The 24,610-nt window shown below is 39.9% G+C and overlaps 1 protein-coding gene across 1 annotated transcript in view; it reads right to left on the bottom strand.

Moving 5' to 3' along the window:
• LOC124615788 (pachytene checkpoint protein 2 homolog) overlaps positions 1–24,610 on the bottom strand; it is a 30,742-nt gene that overhangs the window by 2,545 nt on the left and 3,587 nt on the right. The gene's annotated exons all lie outside the window — the stretch shown is intronic.

Raw genomic sequence — 24,610 nt, 5'->3', positions numbered from 1 at the left:
GCTGTTTTATAGAATGTGAAGTTAAACTGGAATTTTACTCATTAAAAGCATGACAGTAATCCACACTGTGATTTGGCACAATGATCATTTGACACCAACAACATAGCTATAACTGCACCGAAGACTTTCGGTATCACTAGTTCAAATGTTCAAAGGTTATTAAGATACAGTAAAATTGCCACATGTTCAAAAACTATTAATGAACAAACAAATACTTTCACACTCTCCTGCAATGTTTTCTCTCATGAAGCTGACACAATGTCAACAAGCTTCATCATCAAATGTGACTTCAAAAATTTTAACCCTTTTGTAAGAACATCAGATGTCTGTATCCTGGTTGGTGTTTAACACATTCTAATCTCGTTATCCTCAACCAGTCAATGAATACAATGATGATGAGGGATGACATAATCAACTGTAAGATTTCAGGAAACCAATGTTTAATAACTCATAGAAACTACAACTGTCTTTGATCACAGATTTCTGTATTTAACTAAACTGACTGCATTAAATAAAGAAACAGGCAATCAAAAACTGCTTTAGTTTCTATGAATATAATGATACTGTATGTCTGTGTGTTTAGATTTCTCACAAAATCTTGATTCGTTAATAAACTTGGGCACTTCACGTATTTTCAGTTAGGAACTAACGTTTAAACAATAGTAACTTCTTTCAAAAGCTAAGTGATCTGGAAGTAAAGCCTGTAGTCACATACTCAACTTCCATTGACGAGAGAGCAACACATTAATCTGCCTTAATTTTCCACCTAAGCTGACCACCTAGACTTGAGAATAACGCCACGTGTTGACTATCTCATGTACTTGTCTTCAGTACGATTAGTGTCACTTGAAATTTCGATATTTGTATCTACTCTACCATCACACTTATCTTCATCTGCAATTGTTAATATAACACATCTAAGTATTCATTTCAGCAATACATTCTGCATCAGTATCACTGAATACTGGATTCTCTAAGCAACATTAACAACATGTAAGAAAACTCTCAATACAGTTCAGCAATAAATGGAATGAGGTGATTCGCAAACTATCCACCCTGGTTCAAGCTAACAACTTTGCGTCCTTCATGTTATATTTCTATAAAATTCACTTCATCTATACAAAATGATGTATCTGAATAAATTTGTCAAACTTCTTCATTATAATCTCATGTAGTAATAATCAAAATCAACAGCAGCAGCATCTACAGTAACCTGGAAACAATTAGCCAACTGTCAAATAAATTTACTAGTGAATCAGCACAGCCCATAAGAAGTCATCAATATGAAAAAGCAGTACTATGTTTACACTGTAAAACAAACAGAAACAGATCAGCACAGCTCTCCAACTAATTAAATTCACTGAGAAATTCAACGAAACATTTGTAACATCAGTTTGAAGCTTGCTTCAAACCATATTATTTTTCAGCAAGTTACATACATGTCCTGCACCATTAGAAAGCCCAATGGCCGATGGATGTACATTTCCTCCAAAATACTGGTGACAAATGCAGTATTTACATCAAACTGTTTCACACACCAATCATGCCGAATTGCAACATCCAAAAGAGCTCTCACCATCTCTCAGATCTTGCTACAGGACTATATATGTTTCAAAATGAACTATTCAAGATTATTGTTTACACCCTCCTGACACCAATCAAGCCTTAACAACCTACATCCATACTCTGCGAACCACTGAAGTGTATAGCATAAGGTGGTTTCCATTGCGCCAATTATTAGGACAGGAAGAATGATTGCTTAAATGTCTCTGTACACATTGTAAGTAGTTTAATCCTGTCTCAAGGTTCCTGTACAAGTTATACAGAGGTGGTTGTATACATTTCCAGATTCCTCAAATTTGGTTCTTGATACTTTAAAAGTATGTTTTCACCAGTTAATCTGTGTCAATCTTCAAGTTCCTGCCAGTTCAGTTCAGTTTTCCCGATATCTCTGTGGTGCTCTCCTACTGATCAAACACATTTGTGACTATTCAAGCTGCCATACTTTCTATACTCTTTGTTAGTCCTATTTGGTGTCGGTCACGCCTTGCAGTACTCCAGAATGATTCACATAAATGTTTTTATAAGCTATCTCCTTTGTAGACAGATTTTTTTTCCCTACTATCTACCAATGAATCTAACTGACACCTGCTTTACCTATAAAATGAGACTATATGAATATTCCATTTCATATCCTTACACATTTTCACACAAAGGTATTGGTATGAGTTAACTGACTGTGACTCATTGATACTGTTATTGCAGGACACTACTGTTTCTTGTTTTGTGAAGAGACAATTTTATATTTCTGAAAATTTACAGCATGTTGCCAATCATTGCTGCGTTCTGAAATCTTATCAACTTGTGGCAATGTGTGAGCAGCTTTTTTTCAGGCAATACCTAATTATAATTAACTGCGTCATCTGGGAAACTTCTGATGTTACTATTAATACTGTCTGTGAGATTATTAATATTCAACAAGAACAGCAAGGGTCCCAACACATTTCTCTGGAGCACACCAGAAGTTAAGATGGTTGGTTGGTATAAAAGGGGGAGAAAGGAACCAAGCTGTGAGGTTGTCGGTCCCTTGTTCGCAGTAGAACAATTACCCAAGAAAAAGAAGAAAACAAAGAAGAAGTATGCCACGGTAACAGGAGAAAGGAAGAACCAGAAGAACGCCAGAAGGACAATAAACATTATAATGCACAAAACAGGACAAGAAAGACGCAAGAAACAAGGAGAAGAGATTAATAACAAAAAAGCAGATTACCATGGCTGGCTGACCATGAGAATAAAAAAGGAGAAGCCAGCCACTCTGCACCACATTAAAATCTCCACCCTAAAAGTCCTAGGGTGACTTTTAGGGTGGAGGACACAGAGGGACAAATGACATGCACTAAAACTCAGATCAAATGATAAAACCCACCCTCACGAATAAAACGCAAAACTAAAGCTGCTGTTAAGGCATTGTCGCCCAACACTGATGGTAGAGTCCTGAGAAAGTTAAAAGTCCACTGCAAAGCAGCTAAAAGTGGGCAGCCCAGCAAGAGGTGGATGACTGTCATTTGGGAACCACAGCGACACTGAGCTGGGTCCCTGCAACAGAGGAGCTAACAATGTGTGAGCCACGCACAGTCAATGCGGAGCCAACAAAAGACAACTGAACTCCTGCGAGAAGATCACAGGGAAGACTTCCACACATTCGCAGTCTCCTTAATGACATGCAGTTTGTTGTGCATACTGTTATGCCACTCCGTCCCCCAAAGCCGAAAAATCTTGCGGTTTAAGACAGAATGCAGGTCAGTTTCAGAGATACCCACCTCCAGGAGCAGTTTCAATGTAGCCTGTTTGGTCAGCGTGTCGGCAATTTGTTGCATGGGATTCTGACATGTCCTGGGGTCCACATAAACATCACTGAACAACGGGACCATTCCAGGGCATAGCCGGACTCCTGAATGGATGCTACCAAAGGATGGAGAGGGTAGCACTGGTCGATAGCTTGTAGGCTGCTCAAGGAGTCAGTACACTGGAGAAATGACTCGCCAGGGCATGAGCGGTTGTGCTGAAGAGCACGAGATATGGCCGCCAGCTCTGCAGCAAAAACACTGCAGCAATCTGGCACGGAGTGCTGTTCAATATGTCCTCCATGAACACACGCAAAGCATATGCGACCATCAGCCATTGAGCCGTTGGTGTAAACAACTTCAGAACATGGGAACATGTCAAGAATCGAGAGGAAGTGACAGCGGAGTTAACGGAGTCCTTAGGGCCATGCAAAAGGTCCAGACGAAGCTTCTGCCAGAGTGTACACCATGGAGGTATACGGGAATGGACCTGAAGTAGAGATGGTAAAGGGATGGACTCCAGTTTGGACAGAAGGGATTGCACGCGAACCGTGATCATGAGCCCTGACCTGGGCCACTGATGCAGAGATGAACTGCCACAGGTGAGAAAAGGAGACGGTAATTCAGATGCTCAGGAGAACTACAAACGTGTGCAACATAACTGACAAGCAGTTGTGCACGTTGGACCCTCAGTGGAAGGAATCCGGCCTCCACCAGGACACTGGTCACCGGACTCTTTCCAAAAGCTCCCGTCGCTTGGCGAACGCCACAGTGGTGCACTGGTTGAGTAAATGCACCGCTGAGGGTTCTGCCAAACTGTAAACCAGACTCCAATAGTCAAGGCGAGATTGAACAAGGGCTCTGTAGAGCTGCAGCAGCATAGAGCGATCTGTACCTCAGTTAGTGGTGCTCAGGCAGTGGAGGGCATTGAGGTGCTGCCAGCACTTCTGCTTAAGCTGATGAAGGTAGGTAGCCAAGTCAATCGGGCATCAAAAACCAGTCCTAAGAATCGATATGTCTCCACTACAGTGAGTGGATCGTCATTAAGATAATGTCTGGCTCTGGATGAACGACACTGACAGAAATGCATGAAACACAACTTCGTGGCTGGAAATTGAAAGCCTGGGCTAGAGCCCATGACTGCGCCTTGTGAATGGTTCCCTGCAGGCACCGCTCAGCAACACCAGTACTGGAGGAGCAATACGAAATGCACATGTCATCTGCATACAGATAAGGGGAGACCAACAGTCCTACAGCTGCTGCTAGGCTGTTAATGGCCACTAAAAATAGAGATACACTCAATACAGAACTCAGGCCCCAGAGGCCCCACTCATACAATGTGGCATGGATATGATGGTGCCAGGTAGTGTCATATGCTTTAGGAAAGTCAAGAAAGATGGCAACTTGGTGTTGGCATCTGGAAAAGACTGTTCGGATGGCAGAATTGAGGGGACAAGATTATCAGTGGCAGAGCGACCCTGGCAGAAGCCACCCTCAAATGGAGCCAGTAGAACACGTGACTCCAGGACCCATTCCAACTGCCGACACACCATACATTCCAGCATCTTACAGAGAATGTTGGTGAGGCTGATGAGCCAATAGCTACCCACATCAAGCGGATATTTACCAGGTTTTAGCACCGGAATGATGGTGCTCTCCTGCCATTGTGGTGGAAAGATGCCATCGCACCAGATCGGATGAAGATGACGAGGAGATATTGATTGTAGGCAGATGAGAGATGTTTAATCATCTGTGTGTGGATCTGATCCATACCAGGAGCTATATCGGGGCAATGTGCAAGGGCACTGAGGAGCTTCCACACTGTAAATGGGGTGTTATAGGGTTCACTGTGGCGTGTAGTGAACGAAAGGACTTTCCTTTCCATCTGAAGTTTGAGGATATGAAACTCTGACGCAGAGGCTCGAGCATAGTGCTCAGCAAAGTGCTTGCCAATCATGTCTGCATCGGTAGAGAGCATGCTATTGATGTTAACGCCAGGGTCACCTGTCGATGTCTGGTACCCAAAAAGATGCCTGATCTTCATCCACACTTGGGAAGGTGACGCATGGCACCCAATGGTCAACATGTACCTCTCCCAACACTCCTGTTTCCATCATTTTATAAGGAGGTGAATGACGGCATGGAGCGCTTAAAGGCTATTAGGTGCCCTAGGGAAGGGTGCCGTTTATGCCGCCATAGAGCTCTCCGACACTCCTTCAGTGCCTCAGTGACTTCCGGTGACCACCAAGGGACTATCTTTCGCTGGTGGCACCCTATAGAACGAGGAATCCCGTTTTCCACGTCAGAAGCGATCATTGTAGTGACCTGCTCAATCACAACATCGATGGCACCGTGTGAGGGAGATTCAACAGTGACAGCAGGGGTGAAGGCTTTCCAACCTGCCTTGTTTAAAACCCATCTGGGTAGGTGAACGAGGGCATGACACCAGGGGAGTGACAGGAAGATGGGGAAGTGGTCACTACCACACAGGTCGTCACGTGCTCTCCAGTGGATAGATGGGATAAGTCCTAGGCTACAAATTGATAAATCAAAGGCCAAGTAACATGAGTCACACTGAAATGTATTTAAAAGGAAGAGGTCGAGTTGAGACAGTAAATTTTCGACATCTCTGCCACGGTCAGTAAGCATGGTGCTACCCCACAAGGGGTTACGGGTGTTAAAATCTCCCGAAAGTAGAAAAAGGTTTAGGGAGTTGATCAGTCAGTGCAGCCAATATGTTCAGGGGTACCGCACCATCTGGAGGGAGATATACATTGCAGACAGTTATTTCCTGTATCATCCGTATCCAGACATCCACAGCTTCAATAGGAGTCTGAAGGGCCACAAGTTCACTACATACCGAGTTCAGGATATAAACGCAAACTCCACCTGACACTTTATTATTTTCGCTATGGTTCTTGTAATATCCCCTGTAGCCGCGAAGGACAGGGGTTGGCATTGCCGGGAACCAGGTTTCCTGGAGGGCAATGCAGAAAGCAGGTGTAAAGTTTAACAGTTGCCATAGCTCTGCCAGGTGGTGGAAAAAACCTCCGCAATTCCACTGGAGGATGAAGTGATTGTGACACTGGGAAGGCATGAAACACTCAATGAGGCCTCAGGGTCACCTGCTGCCACCAACTAATTTCCTGAATAGGCTATGTCCATTGTGTCTGAGAGTCGGGCGAGATCTAGGTCCTCAGTGGATCCCAGAATCTTCACCTCATCCTCAGACACAATTCACAGAACTGAAGGGGTTACACCTGTTCTCATAGCAGCAGCATAGGAGGTCATAGCCACTGGATGTAGGTGCCCAAATTTCCTCTTAGCCTCAGTCTAGGTCTTGCATTCCACAATTTTCCTTTCTTGCTATAAAATCCTGCAGTCTGGTGAGCAAGGGGAATGATGCTCTCCACAGTTGACATGGATGGGAGGTGGGGCACATGGAATATTGGGATGGGATGGACGTCCACAATCTGGAGGTACAGCAGGAAGACATGTGGCCAAACTTCCAGCACTCAAAGCACCGCATTGGGGGAGGGATATATGGCTTGACATCACAGTGGCACACCATCACCTTGACCTTCTCAGGTAATGTGTCACCCTCTAAGACCAAGATGAGGGCACTGGTGGCAACCTTATTATCCCTCGGACCCCAATGGACGCGTCGGACAAAATGAACTCCTCGTACCAATAAGTTGGCGCGCAGCTTGTTGGCAGACTGCAAAAGAAGGTCCCTGTGGAATATAATACCCTGGACCATATTTAAGCTCTTATGAGAGATGATGGTAATGGAAACATCCCCAATTGTCACAAGCGAGTAATGCCCATGACTGGACAGAGGATGCCGTTTTTATCAAGACTGACCCTGACCACATTTTGGACAAGCCCTCCCCCTCCCCAAACTTGTCCTCTAAATGCTCTACAAAAAACTGAGACTTCGAGACAAAGGAGACCCTATCAGCTCTCAAATATATGAGGTACTGGGGTGAATAAGGTTCGCTGCCTTACTTAGCCTGGCATTACTCCCATGGTGTGGCCAGGGAGGGGAACAATTTAGGATAATACTTCCTTGCATTGTACTGAGACTTGGAACGCTTAGAGACTGCTGGCGTTTGCTCACCAGCAAGTGATGACATGGTATGCGTCATCTACCCTGATGGCACCCATTCTGACCAGTGGCACTCCCCACGGGCGAAACCCAGCCGCAGCAAAGGCCACCTGGCAGTATGGCCATTGCAGGGAGTCCCGATGCCCCAGGATGACTGGTATCTATTCCTTGGCATACATGGGGAGTTAACGGCACAGGCATCAGCAGAGCGATCCCTGCATAGTCAGGGGGCTACAATCAACAAGGTACATGATGGCCCCACCACAACGGACTGGCTACTGTGCTGGATATGAGGTGCAAAGAATTCCACGGTCATGGTCGGCGCAGAAAACGACACTGCATAGTGGGTGCAGGAAAACACACCCAGGAAGGTGTCCTCGCCCAAGGAAGATGAGTGGGACCGCAATGCCACGACAAAAAAGTGGGCTAAGGATCTTAATTGACGATGTACACGATGCCCCATGTAAGGCACACTTCCCCAATTGGCTCCATTTTTGGGAAAATTTTGAAAAATGGAGGTCAAACCCTCACATCACATAAAGGTCAAAAGGTGTGAGACTCCTTTTAGTCACCTCTTACAACAGGCAGGAATACCTCGGGCCTATTCTAATCCCCGGGCCCGCAGGGGGGAGAACTTAAGAAGTTACTTCTGCAGCTGTAAATTCCACTCCATACAACATGCTACTTTCTCTGGACCACGAAATCCTCTAGTCACAAATTTCACATGATACCCCATACTATAATGCTTTCAATACAAAGCACAGGTACTGTGGTGTTTCATACCACTAAAGAGTGGGTGATGTGAAACATTTGCACATGTTTATTATCAAATGACACACACACACACACACACACACACACACACACACACACACACTGGCTGTCAATGACAGGGAGTAATCTCCAGCCACTGTATCATGCTGATTGGCACACAATAGCCAATTTGGAGAAATGTAAGTGTCACAAATTGCAGAAGTGTGATCCACATTCTGAACAGCTCTTTACTTGCTACTTTGCCACACAACTTGTGTTGCTGAATTTGGTTATAATTTCTGGGATCTTGTTGCATCATTAATTTTGATTTCATGAGCTGCCCAGACGAGCAGAGTTTGTCATTTTTTTCTCCAAACGGGTATCTCCCCAGAGTGTTATATTCATTTAGTAGTTTGAGTTTTAGAGAACCTTTCTGTTCATTTCACTGTGATTTATATTAACCATTAGAAAAAATAAGTAACTGTTGTCTTAGATCTCAATGTCCCTCACTGTTATATTTTTTGATGGCTAGACAACCCACTACTAATTAATATAACCTCTTGTACACTTAATTTGTTGTTCTCAGTGCGACTGTGTTTTTGTTGAGTGCAGTGGCAAAACTCAGTGATCAATTATATTAAGAATTCAGAGAAAATGATGAGCATTGCACTCACTCATCTTGCATTATCAAAGATTTGGTTCATAATGAGCATCGCACTTGTGCTCCTCGAGTCAGATCTTGGATGCATCCAGATGCAGCTATCAAAGTTTGCATAAAATTGCACTGTTGTTGAAATCGTTTACAACCAGAAACCGAAACATCAACTGTAATGCCAGGCATGATGGAAAGAAGGCAGTTGCACCAGCCAAATAAGCCCATAAAAGGGAGATCTATGAAAGCCCCAATATCATGCCAAACATCAAACCTGAAATTCTAAAAGCCCAAGGGCAGATGAAATTTTTGCAGGCAACTGGGCTGCCAGAAGAACTGTGGAGAACAATACACTGGAAGGCAGCTGAATGGCTGTCACATTTCCTCAATAACATCACTGAAGAGAAGAAGACAGCAGCCAAATGGACATACAGCATTAATGGCCCAATTTGGAAACAAAAGGAGAAAACAGCTGAATGCTCAAACTATATTCTTGTACACTCACTATACAATGATTTTCTTAGAGGTCATCATAGACAGTGGAGTACACATGGTTCTCACTGCTACCACCCATCAGTGTGGTTTTGTGAAAATCTGTGGAATCATCAATATTATCCATTCAGATCACTTGCTTATTGAGAATCAATGTTAGAAGTCTCCACCTAAAAAAGGCTTTTTACCTAATTCCATATGCTCTCATGTAGTTTTTCCTCTGAGATGGTCTCTTCACTATAATACTGAACACAGTCACCAGAGATATTCAGAAACTAGCATCTCTGACACTGCTGTGTGCTAACAATATTGTTCTGACTGCTGAAGTCAGTAACAAACTTCAGTGGTAAGTCCAAGTATGGAAGAACTGCCTTGAACAGTATGGAGCACACCTCAGTATAATGAACGGTGAACACCTGTTGACGAATGCAAATAATACTGACAACATCAAGATCAACAGCAAACATATCTGCCGAAGATTGCTCTCTGCTTGATCTTCAACTAACATAGCTCAAAAAATCACAGCCAGCAGCTCACTCATTCCTGAAACCACAAATCACATTAGCAATATGTGAGTTAAATTGTGGGCAATGATTTTTGCGCTTTGTCCTAAGATTATCTCATACTGACTCAAGTTGAAAATATACTGATCTTCAATCCACCCAACTGACCTTTACGGAGCAGAACGTTGGACCTCAACAAAAGCAGCACGGCAACGACTTGCTGTAACAGAAATCAAAATGCTTCAGAATATACCTTGTCTGACACATCATGATTATGTAACCAATAATAAAATTCAGAAGTGGTAAGGAGTGAAACTTATCACCGAGAACACAGGGAAAAGCTGTGTATGGTGGTAAGGACACATAATTTGAGAAGACCAACAAACAATCGCAAAATATGCGTTTTCACTGAAAGTCAATGGTAAGCAACTTATTGGTATACTGAGGCAATGTTGACTATTCACCCACCATGTAAACTTCAAGAGAGTGGGTCTTCACTTTCATCAAGCACAAGTTTGTGCGCACTAAAGACACAGAGCCAAAAGGTAGAAGGCTGTGCGGAGAAACTGCGACAGTATCTTTTCACCTGGGCAGCTCATGAAATCAACGTTAATGACACAAGACACCACAAATAATAACCAAATTATGCTACACAAGTTGCATTGCAAAACAGGCAAGTAAGCAGCTATATTCTGGGACAAACACTGAAGGAACAATTTCAAACTGAGCATGTATATACAAAAAACTTGCTTCAAATTGCAGATACATGTTCACTGCCCTGGTATGCTGTGAAATCCCCAAATCACAGAACTGTATCATGTCTCTAGATAAACCAAAACATAATAGCACAGCCTTTTAATAAATTGGAGTATTGACCAATATTTTTTTCTGGCAGCTATGGAAATGTTGCACATGTATAAAGTGAATGCAGATGGCTAAAGAAGTCATCTGGGCTGGCTTGAAACAACTGCATCATTTGAGCTACTGCCAAATACACGTAACCACATAGCACTCCACTTCATCTTTAGCCTGTGCTGTTTTATTTTATGCCCCTCAAATGATGTACTACAGTGGTGTGGCACAAGGTTTTCATTTTACTAAAAGTAGTCAAGTCTGTCAAATTTCTTCTCTCCTCTGAACAATTCAGGACCTCTTCATTATTTATCCAACTTACCCATTTACTCTTCAGCTTTCTTCTGCAGCATCACAGTTTGAAAGCTTCATTTCTCTTCTTGTTTGCAGTGTCAACGTGTAAGTTCCACTTCCGTTCAGCACCATGCTCCGAACCAATATTTCCTAACACTTAAATCTGTAAGTTATTTGCCATTAAAATATTTCTCTTTTCCACGAACATTTTTCTTACTATTGCCAGTCAACACTTAATAGTCTCTTTACTTCTGGCATTATCAGGTACTTTGTTGCTCAAATTGGAAAACTTATCTACTACTTCCAGCTCATTTCCTAAACCACTTCATTCAATATGGCCTAAGTTAATTTGACTACATTCCACTAACTCACTCTTTTTTACCTTTACATTTACCTTAAACTCTCTTTTACACTCTGTTCAACTGATCTTTCATGTTCTTTGCCTTCTCTGACAGAATTAAAAAGCCAATGGCAAAAAGTAAACTCCTGTTTCTTCCCCCTGAATTTTAATACCCTTCCAAAATTTCTCCTTAGTTTTCTCTACACTTGCTCAACATGTAGAATGAATAACACCAGTGATAGGGTGATTGTTTAAATGCCTCTATGCACACTGGAATTAATGTAATGTGGTTCTCATGATACGTACAGGTGCGATAAAGAGGGGGCTATAGTATATTTCTAGAGACTATATTTAAAACCATTTTTTGATCTTTTATAAGTATGCTTTCACAGAGTAGTGTAACTTTATCTTCACAAGTCAATCATTTCAGTTTCTTCAACACCTCTGTGTCACTCTCCCATGGATCAAACAAACCTGTGACCAATTCTGACACCTCTATATTCAAGACTGATATGCAATACCAGACTGGTGATCAACTGTTTACTTGTTTAAGCAACTGGCTAAATGACACCAGAACTTTAGTGATGGGCCTTACATGTTATGAGATAACTATATTTACTGTATGTACATCAGATAAGGATTCTGAATAAAGCACATGTGCACAGAATTATAAGTTTTCAATATAATGGAAGGAAACATTCCACGTGGGAAAAATTATATATAAAAACAAAGATGAGGTGACTTACCGAACAAAAGCGCTGGCAGGTCGATAGACACACAAACAAACACAAACACAAACACAAACACACACACAAAATTCAAGCTTTCGCAACAAACTGTTGCCTCATCAGGAAAGAGGGAAGGAGAGGGGAAGACGAAAGGAAGTGGGTTTTAGGGAGAGGGTAAGGAGTCATTCCAATCCCGGGAGCGGAAAGACTTACCTTAGGGGGAAAAAAGGACAGGTATACACTCGCACACACGCACATATCCATCCACACATACAGACACAAGCAGACATATTTAAAGACAAAGAGCATGCTGGATAGCTTCATACAATTTACTGTAGCACTAGGTTCAGTACCACAGCTTATGAAAGACATACCAATGGAATATTGTTCGTTATGGCAGTTCTACAGCAATGACTGTAGCTCTTCAAATTCTAGGTTTCAGTGGAGGTTGTGCAAGTCACTTACTCCTCCCACTTCCTTTCGTCTTCCCCTCTCCTTCCCTCTTTCCTGATGAGGCAACAGTTTGTTGCGAAAGCTTGAATTTTGTGTGTGTGTTTGTGTTTGTGTTTGTTTGTGTGTCTATCGACCTGCCAGCGCTTTTGTTCGGTAAGTCACCTCATCTTTGTTTTTATATAGAATTATAAGTTTTGCATGACAATTCATTACAGTATCTACTTCCCTTGCAAATTTGTTTCCTTTATTCTGGACACACATTCAAGATGACCTTTGTTAACATGCAAACGCAAAACTCAGTGGACAGAGTATGCTGGATAGCTTCATACAATTTACTGTAGCACTAGGTTCAGTACCACAGCTTATGAAAGACATACCAATGGAATATTGTTCGTTATGGCAGTTCTACAGCAATGACTGTAGCTCTTCAAATTCTAGGTTTCAGTGGAGGTTGTGCAAGTCACTTACTCCTCCCTAAGTGTGCCTGGACAAGCTCTTCCAATTCCGGGTTGACAATGGAGATTGTGCAAGAGATTTCAGCCTCCTTGAGTCTGCGTGGATAACATAATTACTTCGAACATTGTGTTTGCCAGTGGAGAAACTGAAGATGAAGTACTGTGGTCCCTGAGACTGTACCAGCCATGTGCTCTTGCTACCATGCTGGTGCAACTGTGATAAGTGTGTGTGCAAAAAACAGTGATGCGTGTGACATTTTGCAATGATAATTTTCTGCCACTGCAAGATGTTGTCCTCACAGGTTTTCTCAATAATATTGACCAGACAATTCTAAGCATTTTATGTTCCATATGGTGTGTGTATCCCACACACTTGAGCAATATTCTAGGACAGATTACACAAGTGATTTGTATGCGTAGAAGTGAAATGCTTTTTGGAAATCAAGAATTACTGCATCTACATGCAGAATGTCATATGAGAAAAGTGCAAGTTGGATAAAGATATATCTAGTTCTGGATCTACTGGTAAGTAGAGCACACACTTTTGAAGTATTCAGGGTATCTATAGGTGAAAATCTGGGGGGAAATAAACATAATATGCAGTCTCTAAAACAAATAGAGCAAATCTTTTCATTTTACATCATTACAAATAAGTTATTTGAAGAAATACAGCAGCCAGTCACCTTTATATGCTGTATTTATGCTAAGACATGTTTCAGGTTTTCAACTTGAATGAGCATTATAAAGTTCTATCTTCATCATAATTGTATTTGTGTAGACAGTATTTTTGTATGCGACAACTTGTCTTTTATTTGTTATCTTTTAACTATTTGTTTTGGATCTGTGCATGTATCATAGACGTTTATGTACACTCAGGTCCTGATGCGACATAGCATTCGCCATGTAACAGACTTACACTTCTGTATGGTGCACCAGTATACCAGTGTATATAGAAGTATATACAAATTCAACACTTGTGATTTAATTCAGCCAGATTCCATTACTGTTTATTTGCTTCTGTTGATATTCACTTTATACTGCTGATCAATACACTATACATTCAATTCAACTTATTTTCAAAGTACTTTGCCATGTCTGCCATTACACTGCCATTGTTAACACAAATTTTTATTTTTTCTCACTCAACTCAAATTCTTTTTCCTGATTTCTTCTCAGTTACCTTTACACTATACAGAGATTGAGTAATATAGGGGACAGGTTACAATGCTGTCTCACTTCTTTCTTAGTCACTGTTTCCCTTTTGTGCACTTTGACTTCTGTAACTGCAATCTGGTTTCTCATCTTGTGCTCTGGTATTTTATCCCTGCCATGTTTACAATTTCAGAGAGTATATCTGAGTTAACAATGTCAAAAGTTTCTCGAAATCTATAAATGCTGTTTCACCGTTCTTCACTCTATCTCCTAAGGTAAGTCGTACAGCCAGTATTGACATGCGTATTCCTACACTCCTCATAAACCTAAACTATTATTCCTCACTGTTTGATTCTGTAGTTTTTCAATTCTTCTGCACATAATTCATGTCAGAATCTGGAAACCATGACATATTAAACCGACAGTTCAGAAATAAAAACACCAATTAGCACCCAATTTCTTTGGAACTGACAGTAATACATTCTTCCTGGAATCAGGATATTTCTCATGCCCCATACATCTTATGTACCAATAATCTGGACATGGTTTGTTCCCCCAAAGTTCTTAATAAATCAAAGGGTATGTTGTCTGCCCCACATGCCTCGTTTCGACTTAGGTCTTTCAGCACTCTTTGCGAAGTCTTCTCACAGTATCTAATCATCCCTCTCATCTACTTCTTCTCCCTTCTATAATATTGTCTCGAATCTTCTGGCTTAACCCCTCTATACATTCCTTCCCTCTCCCAATCTTTCCTTAGTACTGACGTACCACTTCAATTCTTGATGCTCACGTACGTCCTCTTCCTCCTACTTCCAAGGTTTCTGTAACATTTCTACAGATGGCATGTGTGTTTCCCTAATCATGCATACTTCAACAGTTTTCCATTTCTCTAACCATTCCTGCTATGCTATTTTGCACTTCACGTCCCCTTAATTTTTTTAGACATCTGTTTTTATTTTTGCCTCCTTTTGCTGTATTTTTATGTTTTCTTCTTTTGTCAGTTAACTTTAGTAGCTCATATGTTTCTCATAATTTCTGTTGTGCCTTGTCTCTTTGCCTAATTGAATCGCTCCATGCAGAAAGGGCTTCAGTCATGAAATTGTGAAAATGAGATTATGATGGAAATTGTATCGTTATGGCTGTTCCCATCGTTCTAAGCAAAAATGTATTCCGTCCAGTGCTTGGAAATACACAAACTGAAGCTTCTTGTTTTGAGTTCTATGCAGAAAGGAATTCAGTCCAGGGCTGAAGCCCTTCTTGCTAAGCAACTGCATTTCAGCCAAAAAGTTTGACACTTCACAAGGAAATGTTAACTTCAATGTGCAGAGCATGTTGGCTAACCTGCACGACTTATTCAGTGGAGGGAAACAGCTGAAAGCGTACGTTGTTAACCAACACATTCGTTTGTTGACAATATTTCCAGTTTTATTTCAGAAAGCAATGGAAGGTGCCACTGTATCACGACAAGAAGTAAGACGATAAGAGGAATATTTCAAAAACACAAAGCTAAAAGGCCAAGAATATATTAACTAAAAAAGACAATGCATACCAGTTACAATTACAGGATGTGACTGCAGGTAATTTTTAATTATACTGGATGTTAGCGACAGTTTTTTGAACACTGTAACTAGTGTTTGGGTAAACTTTATTATGGATCGTCCATGGCGCTGCTTTTGTTCACAGCGCACAGTTTAGTATCGCCTCTGCTAGTTTGGCAGTCAATTGAGAATATGTTTCTATACAGGATTCTTTTATGTTTTCAGGTGCAAGAGGTTCAAGTACTTTCAAGACATCAGTGCAGATGAAAAGGAATCTGTTTTAGTACGGCTTCATAACTTGCCTTCTAAGGATGAACAAGATGTTTATATTCAGTCAATTATAGACATACATAACGTCCAGCGATGTCGACCTAGAAAAGACAATTCAATTCGACAAGTCAATAAAGTATTTACTTACCATGAAATTGTGGGTAACATCAAAAGGAAGGTACATTACAAAGCATTTCTGGATCTTCTAGCTTTAAGTGATAAGAGAGTGAAATCACTGAGATAGCTGCCTATATCAGATCAGAGTTCACATGACAAAAGAGGGAAAACTCCAAGTGTAAACGCTTTGTCAGCCGAAGTCAGACAACTCATGAGAGAACACATTAATAGCTACCCAGTAAGAGAAAGCCACTACAGTGGGAGAACAACTAAGTTGTTAGATGCAAGACTCAATATTAAGTTGATGTATAAAATGTTCAAGGAGAAACATACTGATGTTAAATGTAGCTACCAGACATTTGCTTTATTTTTCAATGAAAACTACTCCCTGTCATTTGGGCACCCTCAGGTCGATGCATGCTGCTTGTGTGGAGAATTAAAAGTTAAGATTCTAAATCCCCATATTAATGATGCGGCAAAACGGTGTGCAGTTGTTGAGTTGATGGTGCACAAGAGCTGGGCTAAAAAATTCTATAATAAACTTGAATCGGAAACTGAAATGAAAGATAAACACCGTGTATTATCTCTGGCAATAGATTTTATGCAGAACATTCAGTTACCAGTGATCCCTGTCCAGGAAACTTTTTACATGCGCCAGCTGACTACTAATGTGTTTTGCATTCATGATATCGAGAAAAATAAGCTAAAATATACATTTATCATGAGGGAATTGCGAGGAAAGGATGTAATGAGGTAGGTTCTTTCTTCTATAATTACCTGCAGGACATTCCTGCAGAAATTACAGAGCTACATTTGTATTTCTATAACTGTGCAGGGCAGAACAAGAACCATACTTTAGTAAGGCTGCTTCTATTTTCAACAGACACTGGCCAATTTAAACAAATCAAGCAATTCTTTCCAGTCAGGGGTCATTCTTTTCTGCCCTGTGACAGGGATTTTGCTGCAATCAAATGCACCCCTAGAAGGCATGATCGAATATATTGTGTACATGAAATAATCAAAATGATCATAGAAAGTAGCAAATCTGTGAAATTTGAAGTATGCGAAGTGAAAACAGAGAATATCTTGGATTTCAAGAACTGGTGGCCAACTCTTTATAAAAGAAACTGCATATCAGAAGAAACTATACCGAAGTCAGTACCATGACACCAGAAAGTACATTTCAGAATCAGTACACTGATGCACTTTTCATACAGTAGCCAACTCTGTGGATCTATAGCAACATCCCAGTGTATTGATGGTATCATGAAACACACATTCCACCTGTCTCAACCTGGCCATATGACACATTCTACTTTTCCACCCAACTGTGCATATCCCACGCGGAAAGTTCCAATAAAAGTAGCAAAAATAAAGGACATTACTAGATTACTACCTTATATACCGAATGAGTATGAAGAATTCTACCACGAACTGACACATTGGCCCACAAGTGACGTTGATAACAGTGAAGTGCAAGATGACTAAAGAAACTCAAAATGATGTACTCAATTGTTTTTCTTCTCAGTTATTTTCTTAATAAATATTGATTGAAAACCAGTTGTTTTGCTTTATCTAATGCTCATGATCCTTTCACATTCCTAAACTATAAGCATATCCTAAAAGTAATAAAGGAATCATCATATTTTCCTCAAGAAACTACGAAAAGCGCAAAAATCTATTTTGGTTTTCCTAAATTAAAACACTTTAAATGCCTGTAAACTTTATAAGGACCTTGATACACGGTCGATAAACAGCACATATTTTTTCTCTTAGCTTTGATCACATAGTCTAGTATCTAGTGTTGTTTTTAGTTTTCTCGAAACTAGGTATAATGGACTGAGACCTCTTCTGCATGGAGCGATTCAACTGTACTTCTGCTGCCATCAACTAGGCCAGTTTTCAAAGCTACCCTGACTTATCCTATTGTATTCATTCATCATTTCAGTCAGTAGTTCCCTTAGTATCTCATCGAAAGTCTCGGCAACCTCTTGTTCTTTCTATTTATCCACATTTCATTTCCTTAGTTTGCTACCTTTCTACCTTTTTTTCCAGTTGTAATCTGCCTTTCATAATAAAATATCAGCAGAGTCCAAATCTGCTCCTGGAAATGTTTTGCAGTTTAAAAACTTATTTCAATATGATCTTCTTACCATTATACAAACTTTCTATTCCAGTCCTTGATTACAATTAATTTTTCATCTTCCTTAATATAATGAATAGTTTATTTTAACTCATCACACATTTCACTCCTGTACCTGAAGAGGTTGTAGGCATCAATACATGTACTATTGTGGTGGGTTGTGGCTTTGTATCTATCTTCGCTACATCTACATCCATACTCCGCAAGCCACCTGACGGCGTGTGGCGGAGGGTACCTTGAGTACCTCTATCGGTTCTCCCTTCTATTCCAGTCTCGTATTGTTCGTGGAAAGAAAGATTGTCGGTATGCCTCTGTGTGGGCTCTAATATCTCTGATTTTATCCTCATGGTCTCTTCGTGAGATATACGTAGGAGGGAGCAATATACTGCTTGACTCCTCGGTGAAGGCATGTTCTCGAAACTTCAACAAAAGCCCGTACCGAGCTACTGAGCATCTCTCCTGCAGGGTGCTCCACTGGAGTTTATCTATCATCTCCGTAATGCTTTCGCGAGGGTCGATAGAAGTGTCCGATCCCACACGTCGGCTTTGACCCGTGACTTAAGGGTGTTGTCACGTATGACATCATGACGGCGCGGAGTTTGGTTGGTGAGTGTGGCGTGTTTGTATATGTCGTCGTGTTGTGGTGTGTTGTGCTCTCTGGTGGTATGTTCAGGGTTTTTGTTTGTGTGGTGTAATGGGCTCAGTTTGCTGTTGCTCATTATCCAGAACTGTTCGAGTGCCGGCTGTGTTTGTAGTGTAATTCATTTCAGTGAGTTAACGATTTTGTGTGAAGGTTAATTTAGTGTTGTTCGCTGTACACCGTGTGGTAATTTTAGTAAAATTAATCAGTTGTTGTTTTTGTTCAGGAATGGATATGACAGATAAAATTAACAGTGCGCAGGTCAAGGGAAGTGTTCGATCCCAATGTGTAGCTGTGTATGTTGATATTGGTATCAGGAGATGTTTTTGAGCTATGTAGGCCAAGGGAAGTGTTTGAGCCTCATTTATGGGATCGGGAGCTGCCGTTGAGCTATGTAGGCCAAGGGATGTGTCCGATTCCAGATGATATTGTGTTTAGTGGTATTTCGGGAGTTTTTTGATGTCTGTTTTCTTTCATTGTTTTGTGTGGTTTTGTATGGGAGTGGGTGTCTAAATTTGTTTATATTTAGTTTGCCCCCACCTAAAAACACCCGATTTCCCGCGCTTGTCCCATTCGTGTCATTAGGCTTTTTGTGGAAAGTGTGTGTGTGTGTGTGTGTGTGTGTGTGTGTTTTTCGATGTATTTTCGTCCTCGAGTCATTCCACGCCAAATCAACACACTTTAAATAAAAATTTTACCTCACCCTCTTAGATTTTGCTGAAAGTTGGTATACTTATAGTGAGTGCTGAAACTACGAAAAATACCAAACTTCAATTCTTTACCTCAAACCATTCCTGAAATATGGTCATGTAAACTTTTCAAAAACTGGCCAAAAATGTGTGAACGGACTTTTTTTTTAAATTGCCCTAGGAGCTGCCCTAATTGAGCTAGAGAACTGGGAAGGGTGTCATTTTGCAGCATTTTTCATGCTCTTTCCAGTGATAGACAAAAAACATAGCTTCTAATTAAAAACCTTTTTCAAAATGGTAATTAATATTTTGATTTAATTTTTTTACAAAAAGTACATAATTGAAAATTTTCAAAATATTTCCATAACTACTTCATACTGTTGTAAATCACATGGCAAAATATAAATGTGGGATGATGATGGGTTCATTGTTAAAAAAAAATTATTCCGGACTCTTGATTTTCACTAACGGCCCTAGTTTGACCAAACTGACCTTTAAGGTAGTATGTCAGTAGAGGATCGTATACATAGGGCTTGATGTCTGTACAATAATTCAGAGACTGGAGCCATTGTTGAGATGATGTAGTCTGCATTGTTACCTTCTAAGGCTTTGTGTGCCTATAGCATTATTGTGCACTGTGGTTTGAGTGCAAATCAATTGTTACCTCTGTGTTGACCAGTCTGTATCTATTATACTTAATAGTTCATTTTCAAGTAAATCTATACATTGATGGACAGTTTATAAGTGGTTTTTGTATAAATATGGAACCAAGTAAAAAGTGCAGTGCTGTAAGAGTGCAGCAGTGTTGTAATCCATTGAAGAAGTCAAATCATTTTATTAGAGACGGAAAAAAAACTGAGAAATGTCACAACATGGATGCCCAAATTATTTCCTCAAATACCAAGTGGTGCCAAGATTTGTGATAAATGTAGGAAAGATGTAACCAAATTGAAAAATACACCAGAGCCCATCAGTGATGAAAGTGTTGAAAAAGAATCTTCTGGATCAGAGATAATCATCCGAGACCAAGACCCTGACTTCACTCCAACTTCAGTAGCTGTTAAAACATTTAACGCAACACTTCAAGAACTAGGCGAGTCCCCAATTGACAAGAGAAAACTAACAACTAGGCATTACGCCAAATCAAAAGTGAAGAAAATCGCATCAATGACACGCAAACTTTTTGTTGCTCCTGAAACTTCTTCGTCAGATACTGATACTGATGAATCCGTTCTTGAAAATCTTAAAAGAAACTTTAAAAATTCTACAAGTAGATCAAAAACAACTAATGATTCTTACAAGTTCACTTGAAAAGTGGAGTGTCAGGAAAATAATGAGGGAATTTAATGCTCCTAATTTCATTGTTCGGCAGTCCAAAAAAATTTTGAAAGAGAAAGGATTCATGGAAGGTCCAATCCCAAAACCACGGAAGTGTTTACCAACAGATACTGTCGAAACTGTACATTCATTTTATGAAAAATGATGAAGTTAGCAGGGCAATGCCAGGTATTAAAGATTGTGTGACAATTACAGAAACAAGTAGAAATAAAACAAAAATATCAAAAAGACTAATTTGGGGTAACCTTAAAGAAGCTTACAAGCATTTTAAAGACAAGTTTCCTAACATAAAAATAGGTTTCTCTAAATTTGCTGAGTTGAGACCAAAACATTGTGTATTAGCTGGCCGGAGTGGCACACACACTGTCTGCGTATGCACAACTCACCAAAACATAAAATTAATGATAGAAAATGCCAAACTAAACACAGTAACAAACAGCAGCTTAAACAGTTATAAGCAGTGCATTGCAAAAATGCTTTTCAACCCATCATCAGTTGATTGCAACATGGGAAACTGTGAATACTGCCCAGGAGAAACTGTCATGCGTAAAATTTTAAAACACTCTTTTCATGAAAACTTAATTGAACAAGTTCAGTTCCGACAGTGGATGTCAGTTGACCGATGTAATCTGGAAATTGTTCAGAAAACTTCTGAAGAATTCATAGATTTATTTTGTAGTAAGATGTCGACTTTGATTCGGCATGACTTCATTGCCAAGCAACAACGAACATTCCTTAACTCCACAAGAGAAAACCTTATGGAATCTGAATTTGTTGTCATATGTGATTTTTCAGAAAATTATAGTATAGTTGTACAGGATGAAGCTCAGAGTTTCCACTGGACAAGACAACAGATTACCATTCATCCTTTTGTTATATATTACAAACAGGAAGACAAAATTGAGCATATGAGCTTTGTCATTGTTTCCGATTGCCTGGAGCACAATACAACTGCAGTTTACACCTTTCAAAAGAAGCTAACTTCATATCTAACAAATAAATTTCAAAAGATTCCAAAAAAGATGTACTATTATTCTGACAGTTCTGCCGCTCAGTATAAAAATAAGAAAAACTTGTTGAACCTCTGCCTTCATGAGGAAGACTTCAACGTAAAAGCTGAGTGGCACTTTTCAGCCACAGCACATGGGAAAGGGCCTTGTGATGGAGTAGGGGGTTCATCAGTAAAGAGACTGGCAGCTCATGCAAGTTTGCAAAGGCCATACCAAAATCAGATCCAAACCGCACGAGATCAGTTTGAGTCGGCAGTAGATAATATCACAAATGTTGATTTTGCATATTCCACTCAAAAAGACTACACTGCTTCAGAAATATTCTTAAAAAGCCGACTTGAAGAGGCATTGACAATCAAAGGAACACAGCAATTTCACACTTTCATTCCCAACGCTACATCAAAATTAATAGTCAAATACTTCTCAGGTGACATGCTGAGTTGGGAGAGGAAAGTAACTACATCACCAGACAAACTGAAGTTACAAGATGTATCAGGCTATGTCACCACTGTATATGGCAGAAACTGGTGGCTTGGGTACATTTTAGAAAAAAACGAAGAACTTGATGAAGTGAAAATAACTTTTCTTCATCCATGTGGACCAGCTAAGTCATTCTCTTATCCTGCACATGCAGATGTCCTGTGGGTGCCAGTTGTGGATGTTCTCACAAAAGTGAATCCATTTACTCCAACAGGGAGAACATACATTCTTAATGAAAGTGATGTAAACCAAACCCAGTCAGCTTTATTAAAATGTAATATGTGAAGCTCCAAGACAATTTATTGGGAAACTGCTTTCAACTCAAAACTTAGTTTTTGTCTTAGATTAGTGTTAATGTATATTTTACAGAAAGTTGTTTCAAAATTATTGTTAGTACCTATTGTGTTAAATTTAGCTATGTACAGATACCTGTTACTCAAAAACAAGCATTACGTGTTTAATTTGTTTAGTAGTTCTATTTCAAACATCATGGACCAGAACTATTATGTAAATACTTGTGCTTATTCATACTTTATTTCAGTTTGTAGATAAATGCTCAATTCCTTGTTTTTGTTATCTCGGTTAATATACTGTTAGTGAAGTTGTATGAAATTAAAATAAGCAATCAACTTAATTATAAAATATGCTGATTAGTTTTGGTTTAATAAGGTGATGTTTTGATAGTTCTAATACTTTTTTTTACTTACCTTTCAGTATATTTTAAAGAAATTCCTGTTTGTTAAAGGTCAGTTTGGTCAAACTAGGGCTAGGGCGAGAAACAAGAGTCCGGAATATTTTTTTTTTTTTAACAATGAACCCATCATCATCCCACATTAATATTTTGCCATGTGATTTACAACAGTGTGAAGTAGTTACGTAAATATTTTGAAAATTTTCAATTATGTACTTTTTGTAAAAAAAATTAAATCAAAATATTAATTACCATTTTAAAAAAGGTTATTAATTAGAAGCTATGTTTTTTTGTCGTATGAAAATTTAAAAAAAGTCCATTCACACATTTTTGGCTGGTTTTGAAAAGTTTACATAGCCATATTTCAGGAATGGTTTGAGATAAAAAATTGAAATTTGGTATTTTTCTTAGTCTCAGTGCCCACTATAAGTATACCAACTTTCAGCAAAATCTAAGAGGGTGATGTAAAATAGGTGTGTTGATTTGACATGGAATGACTCCCTCATAATGTGTACGTACCGACTTCATATGCACCATATTGGAATCGTGGTTTATGGTCGTTTCCGCCATAGTTGTGACGTCATGGGTCAAACCAGACGGGCGGGATCGGACGCTTCCGTATTTCCCTAAATGATCCTATAACGAAGCGCGCTGCTCTCCATTGGATCTTCTCTATCTCTTCTATCAACCCTATCTGGTACGGATCCCACACGGGTGAGCAGTATTCAAGCAGTGGGCGAACGAGTGTACTGTAACCTACTTCCTTTGTTTTCAGATTGCATTTCCTTAGGATTCTTCCAATGAATCTCAGTCTGGCAACTGCTTTACCGACGATCAACTTTATGTGATCATTCCATTTTAAATCACTCCTAATGCGGTACTCCCAGATAATTTATGGAATTAACTGCTTCCAGTTGCTGACCTGCTATATTGTAGCTAAATGATAAGGGGTCTCTCTTTCTATGTATCCGCAAGCACATTACACTTGTCTACATTGAGATTCAATTGCCATTCCCTGCACCATGCGTCAATTCGCTGCAGATCCTCCTGCATTTCAGTACAATTTACCATTGTTACAACCTCTCGATATACCACAGCATCATCCGCAAAAAGCCTCAGTGAACTTCCGATGTTATCCACAAAGTCATTTATGTATATTGTGAATAGCAACAGTCCTACGACACTCTCCTGCAGCAGACCTGAAATCACTCTTACTTCGGAAGACTTCCCTCCAATGAGAATGACATGCTGCGTTCTGTTACTACGAACTCTTCAATCCAATCACACAATTGGTCTGATAGTCCACATGCTCTTACTTTGTTCAGTAAAGACATTTACCAAGCTGTTCTTAATATTTCGCATTCATTCGGCTCTTGTTGTTCATTAACATGCTTATTTCCACATTACACTTATTCAATTTTGTGCTGATAAATTTACGTGGTTCTGACCAGACGTACTGTTCTTGCCACTTCTTCATACTGTTATTTTTGTTTTCATTTTCTCCAATCTGTCTCACAAATTAAGGAATCCAATATTACATATTCAGACCTTAGAATTTCAGATTTGGT

This window comes from Schistocerca americana, chromosome 5 (genome assembly GCF_021461395.2).
Source record: "Schistocerca americana isolate TAMUIC-IGC-003095 chromosome 5, iqSchAmer2.1, whole genome shotgun sequence".
Lineage (NCBI taxonomy): Eukaryota > Metazoa > Arthropoda > Insecta > Orthoptera > Acrididae > Schistocerca > Schistocerca americana.
Note: the sequence above shows the minus strand (reverse complement) of the source record. Positions and strands in the feature narration are given on the sequence as shown.